This window comes from Felis catus, chromosome C2 (genome assembly GCF_018350175.1).
Source record: "Felis catus isolate Fca126 chromosome C2, F.catus_Fca126_mat1.0, whole genome shotgun sequence".
Taxonomy (NCBI): Eukaryota; Metazoa; Chordata; class Mammalia; order Carnivora; family Felidae; genus Felis; species Felis catus.
This window is the reverse complement of record NC_058376.1, coordinates 87,119,429-87,126,208: the sequence shown is the minus strand read 5'-3', so window position 1 is coordinate 87,126,208 and position 6,780 is coordinate 87,119,429. Positions and strand designations below refer to the sequence as shown.

The 6,780-nt window shown below is 41.3% G+C and overlaps 1 pseudogene; it reads left to right on the top strand.

The window, feature by feature from the left end:
* The first annotated feature begins 5,991 nt into the window (after nucleotides 1–5,991).
* Nucleotides 5,992–6,145, top strand: LOC111556497 (annotated as a pseudogene).
* Nucleotides 6,146–6,780: the final 635 nt, after the last annotated feature.

Sequence of the window (6,780 nt, the reverse complement as noted above, 5' to 3'; positions counted from 1 at the left end):
AGGTCTATAAGTGGCCACTACTGTGACCTTGGACCTTTAGTTTGTGGTGGTTCAGCCTATCCTTCAGTATTGGGAGTCATCCATTACTGTTACAAGACACTCCTTATTGCTTAGGTAGGCCAGAGCTGGTTTCTATTGCTTATAATAGAAGAACTCTAACTTTGTGAGTCTCAGAGAATGTGTTGCAAGTTGCGGCTTCTGAGATGAGGGGGTATTGGAATTGTTTTTCAGTTACAAATTGAATAGAAGGCAGTTAGATTTCCATTCAAATTTCAAGACAGAAACTAGCAGCCTATAAGTACTGAGTGGTGAAATAGATCAACCAAGGTAGCATTTGTGTTGTCTGTGATTGTATGTCCAGAACCACGAAGATCTGGGGGAAGGTGGCTGCCTTAGACCCCAGGGAAAAGGAAATGTCAGGGCTCTGTTTTAAAAGACATTGGACAATTTTGATGCAAGAGATGGGCATGCTCAAATATTTATAGTCTTTAAGGCATAGGATGAATCTCAAAGTATTTACGTGACCATGATAAAATGATTATTTCCTGCTTGCAGCTGCAGAATCAGAGTCCAGAAATCAAATCCAACTTTTGAAAGTGCTGTCTCACTTTTCTTTTCACTTATTTTATGTTCATGTTACAGCACAGATGAGAAAAGAGTAGGGTCCCCATAACTGACGTGGAAAATCTAGGAGTATGTAGGAGACATGGAGAATCCCCAATTCTGAAATCCTTCTGAACTCCATCTCTAACACTTCTCATTAGCATTGTTCCCTTTAGGCACCCCTGCAGTGTTTTCTACTGATAACTGTTTTCATTGATAACTCAACGTGGTCCCTAAGGGTAAACTGCAGAATCAGAGTGGAAAGAATTCAGCAGCTATAGTCAAAGGAATCATGGGGATCAGCTGAGCATAAAATGAGCATAATTCTGTAAAATGGGGCAATATTTGTGGGAATGAATTTTGAGGATATTTAATCAAGCAGGGCAAAACATGAATTTGGATCAAGCCAATTTGATCAATGTGTATTTACTCAGCAGGCATTCTGTATAAAATGCTTTGGCATGGGCATGATCCTAATACAAACTTGGGTTGCCCAAATGCTGACTCATGCTAAAGGATGACAAAAGGGTTAGAAGTCCCTTGGCATAGCATAGAAGAAGGGACTGAAGACACAGAAATGCTGAATCTGACCTATCAAATATATCTCCAGTGGGGCTCAGAGTCTTTCAAAAGCAATTTACTAATCATTCCAACAGGTCGGAGTGCTTCTTACAAAAGTTTTCCCTGAAGTGGGCTTTCTGATCTCTGTGGGGCTAAGAGTCCTAGAGAGATGCCCCGGGTGGTGGTAATTCATACCACGAGCAAAGCTGGCATGGTTATGGTATTAGGCAGCAATCTAAACGTGATTAACAGATCTTAGGGAACGGCTAATTCACAGATAACTCTGGCTATCGTTTATCGTGGGGCTCCTGGGAGTGCAAGCAGTGGACATTCCACTAAGATGTATCCCACCCTCCTCAAATCCAAGTTTAGCAAGCAAAGACCTGCATCAAGCCGCCATGCTAGATAGTCACAGTCACAGACAGGAGTTAGTTGATACCACAGTTTTTTTAATGTTTATTTACTTTTGAGACAGAGAGAGACAGAGCATGAACGGGGGAGGGTCAGAGAGAGAGAGGGAGACACAGAATCTGAAACAGGCTCCAGGCTCTGGGCTGTCAGCACAGACCCCGACGTGGGGCTCGAACTCACGAACTGCGAGATCATGACCTGAGCCGAAGTCGGACGCTTAACTGACTGAGCCACCCAGGCGCCCCTACTACAGAGCTTCTTGATTGAAGAAGAGGCTGGGTTCCTCAAGAAAGATACTACAGTATTACCAAATATGGACACTGTGCACCTTCCTTCTAGCCTTCCCCGTAACCACTCCCCTAGTAACTGTGTCCTGGAGAATGAGAAATATCCAAAGTTTTTAGAGACTATTGGAAACTGTCTCTGATGAGAACTATAGCCTGGTGGAATGCCACTCCTATCTGCCAGAGCAGAGGCTTATTGGGAATAGATGACGTGTGAGTTTATGAGTTTTTTTGTAATTTTTATTTTATTTATTTTTATTTTTATTGTATTATTTTTAATGTTTATGTTATTCTCTCTCTCATGCAGAGAGAGAAAGAGCTGCATGAGCGGGGGAGTGGCAGAGAGAGAGGGAGACAGAGAATCTGAGGTGGGATCTTCACTGTCAGAGCAGAGCTCAACGTGGGGCTCGAACTCAAGAACTGTGAGATCGTGACCTGAGCCGAAGTCTGACACCCAACTGACTGAGCCACCTAGGTGCCCCTATTTATTTTTAAGTGTTTATTTATTTTGAGAGAGAGAGAGAGAGAGAGAGAGAGAGAGAGAGAGAGAGAGAGAAAATGAGAAAGGGGGAGAGGGGCAGAGACGGAGGGAGAGAGAGAATCCCAAGCAGGCTCCATGCTATTTGTGCAGAGCCTGATGCGGGGATCGATCCCACAAACTGTGAGATCATGACCTGAGCTGAAATCAAGAGTTGGATGCTTAACCAAATGAGCACCCAGGTGCCCCTGATGTGTGAGCTTCTGACTCCTGTTTGCCTCATGGTAGGCAGAGAGGGACCCAAGCTCATCCTGTAGATAGTACTCTAGCTCTTGAAAGTATTATTGGAATACGTGACCTTAGTGAACTGTAGGATCTGCACAATGGCTCCCTTCCCTGTTGGAGTAATCATGACTAGAGTAGGAAAAACCAAGAGGGAGCCACTGGTGTTTTCTCTCCCTAACAACAGTGTAAACATGAAATAAAGCTGCTCTTCCAGTGAAACTATATCAAAGACCAGGAAGACACAGAGTTGATGATTGCTATCATATTCCCATTCCTTCTCCCATCATTTCCTATTATTTTCACCATTAGAATGGAGAATGCTGGTGGACTGGGGTAAAGTTAACAGGGTGGTGATTTCAACTTAGCTGGTATTCTAGAGATGATCTCCTTACTGAAACAAATGAACACATCTCCTGGCATTTGTTTTGCAGCTACTGATCTGGTGAAAGCATTTGTTCCATTCAGATAAACAGGTTTGCCATCATCTGGAGGTAAGTAGCACAAGTCTAAAGTGATGCCAATTCTCTGATTCTGGATCATAACGTATAACCTGTATTGATCTTGACCAATGGTTGGCAAACTTTTCTATAAAGGGTCAGATATAAATACTCTGGGTCCATATGGTTTCTGTTGCACTTTGCTGTTATAGCACCAAAGCAGTCATAGATGATATGCAAATGGATGAGTGTGGTTGGAGTCCAACAAAACTTTATTTACAAAGCAGATGGCAGGCTGGATTTGGTCCATGGGCCGCAGTGCACCGACTCCTGGTCTTGGCCATCAGCATCTACAGGACATCATGTTAATCCCGACAGTAATGACAATGTGCAGACAGGACCTGGGGAGCAGGAAGTGGCAGATGTCCTGTGACAGAGGGTAGGAGATATATTCTGAGAAATACAGGGGCTTGCCATCCCAGTGAAATTCCGGAGGGGAGTTTAATAATATAGAAAAATGAAGGTTAAGTTCTTCATCTTGAGCTCCCTATCACTAACAATGAGGCACAATGTTTGATGAGTTTCTTTGGATTTTGGAGCCAGTATGTATCATATTTAGGTTGCTTTGCCCATTTACTAGGAAGACTGAAAAGTAATCTGTGGCCCCATGGTGTGTGTGTGTGTGTGTGTGTGTGTGTGTGTGTGTGTGTGTGTTTTACTGTATTTACAATAGTCTTTTCCACACCTGAGCAGAGGACATGTCTTCCTGTGTGTACATGGAAATGACAGTGGACATGAGTAGGGATGGTGTCAGACTGGCCTGAAAGGCAATATGCCTACCTATCTCTATGAGTAACTTATGAGTCAGGCTTCTGGAAGAACTGTGGTGAGTATTACACATCACAGAACCCCAAGAGGTGAACAGGGATCTCAGATTTCCTTTTAAATTGACTAACAGCTTATCTCATCTTGATGTTAAGAATTGTTCAAGGAGTTTGCTCATTCCAGTGTGAACCTACCTTTTACTTATGCAGATTGTCCATAAGAAACTTGTTTAGTTTTATATGTGTGGTGAAAGGGACAAACAGATAAGAAAGAGGGCAAGTGGCCAAGAAATTGACATAATCAGTGATAGTATAAAAAGTTAATATCTCCCCTATTAAAAAAATAATAAATGGGGGCGCCTGGGTGGCTCAGTCGGTTGGGCGACTGACTTCGGCTCAGGTCATGATCTCGCAGTCCATGAGTTCAAGCCCCGCATCGGGCTCTGTGCTGACAGCTCAGAGCCTGGAGCCTGTTTCAGATTCTGTGTCTCCCTCTCTCTGACCCTCCCCCGTTCATGCTCTCTCTCTGTCTCAAAAATAAATAAACATTAAAAAAAATAATAAATGGATAGTTAATGTAAAACATTGCAATAACACAGAAAAGCACAAAATTTCTTTTTTTCACTTAGAGATAACTACCATTAACATATGATCCATTCCAATCTAATCCCTATTCTATGCTATGCCTATATATATGTGTCTGTGTGTGTATATGTATTTAAGCAAATAATAGTGTATATGTTTATTTATTACCAATTCTTGAAGTTTGCATTATAGTGAACATTTTTCCATGTCAGTGAATATTCTTATAACATGACTTTTGATGGTAATATAGAATTTTCTTTTTTTTAATGTTTATTTTTGAGAGGGGGGAGGGGCAGAGATAGAGGGAGACAGAGGATCCAAGGCAGGCTCTGTGCTGACAGGAGACATGCCTATGTGGGGCTTGAACTCATGAACCACAAGAATCATGACCTGAACCAATGCTGGATGCTTAACTGACTAAGCCACCCAGGAGTCCCTAGAGATTTTCTTAAATGGAAAAAGCAGTACATTTCTCAAGCAGTGACCTATTGTTTTTACACTTAATAACCTGTGCTTCTTGTGGAGGCTAGCTGCCAGGATAGAAAATTTTATGGATATGCCCCACAACAAGCTATCACCGTATATGGCTTTACTAGATCACTGAGCATTATTGGAGGGCATCTGAGGTCAAGAGCTATTCCACTAATTGAAATACTTAAGATATCTTTTTTCTCTGTAGATTTTCCCAATTCCCCTTTTTGGCATTAGTCACAGTAACATTCATGTCATGTTTTAATGTAACCTATGTCAGTTCTGGGAACAGCATTTGTGAAACAATGTATTTTACATAAAACACAAAGCTGACTGCAAAACATATCTATTACAATGTCACAGATGTGAGTCATTCACCTCGTAGATACTTATTGGGTGCCCAAAATAAACAGAGCAGTACCTTTATGGGCGCGCACTATTCCACTGAGTTTCCACAATGTGCAAGGATCCTAAGAAACAGAGTTTCTTTCAAACAGTGTATTATCTCTAGAGAGGGAAAGGATAGGGAACGAAGACGAATTAACAGTACAAAAGAAGTCACGTGGCAGTATGCGATGATAGGCACAGGCAGTAGGGGCTGTCTGCATTTAAGACCCATCCCTGAGGGTTGGAACAGTCAGAAAAGGCTTGAAAGGATTGAGAAGATACAAATGAGAGCGGAGAGCTTTCAACCAAGTCTAGGAGACAAGTACATGTATCCCTGGGTACAATATAATCCACCTCACCAGAAGAAGGTGTGGGAGTCAAGTCTGAGAGAGTGCCAAAGAGCGAGGTCCTTGAATGCAAGGTCATGGGAGGCAAACTCACTGCCAATGTCCTACCAAGAGGCTTTTGAGCAGTAGAGTGACATGGTGGACTGAATACTTGATGGGACACAAGTTAGTTCTTAGTCTTAGGTTCTCTGACATCTCTTCAGAAGGACTGTGAACTTATGTTGGAAGTGAAAATTGTTTACCCATCATCACTTTATTCCTGTTCTTTGATCAAGATCTACATGCAGAAACTGGTCCATTAGTAAAATAGTCAGGTTGAACTTTGCGCAGTGGCAGTGTTGGTGCCAATGAGGTTTACATGAAGCACCACTATTGCTGGTTGAAAACTTTTCTCATTGAAATAGTCCGGTTATTAATTCATATGTAGAATTTGTAAAATTAAATTAAAAGTTTCTGTAATTGATCCAGGTTTTTTCAGTGAAGTTTCTCTTTTTGTCTTGGTACATTTTTTATATTATAAACCAAATGTAATATCGTTGGAGACATTTTGAAAATAGAAACAAAATCCTATAACCAAATTCTAAACATAACTCTTTAAATTTTACATGTCTTTCCAGTCTTGCCAAAATGTATGTTGGTTTTTACCCATTTGCAATGACATCTTGAAAGCAATATAAGTATGTGAACCTAATATACCAAAAACATGTTAACTGATTATTGAACTTAGAGTGTATAATTGAGTTTTAATTATTATTATTTTTTTATTTTTATTTATTTTTAAGTTTTATTATTTTTGAGAGAGAGAGAGAGAGAGAGAGAGAGAGAGAGAGAGAGAGAAAGAGGGCAAGTGGGGGAAGGGTAGAGAAAGGGAGACACAGAATCTGAAGCAGATTCCAGGCTCTGAGCTGTCAGCACAGAGCCCAACTCAGGGCTCAAACTCTCCAGCCATGAGATTATGACCTGAGCCAAAGTCGGAAGCTCAACTGACTGAGCCACCCAGGCTACTTTAATTATTTTTTAAAGTAATAGTTGCACATAATAAAAACGTACCTTTCTAGAGAAAGGTAAAAACTGGCTGTAGATCGCTCTCTAATCTCTGGCTTTATG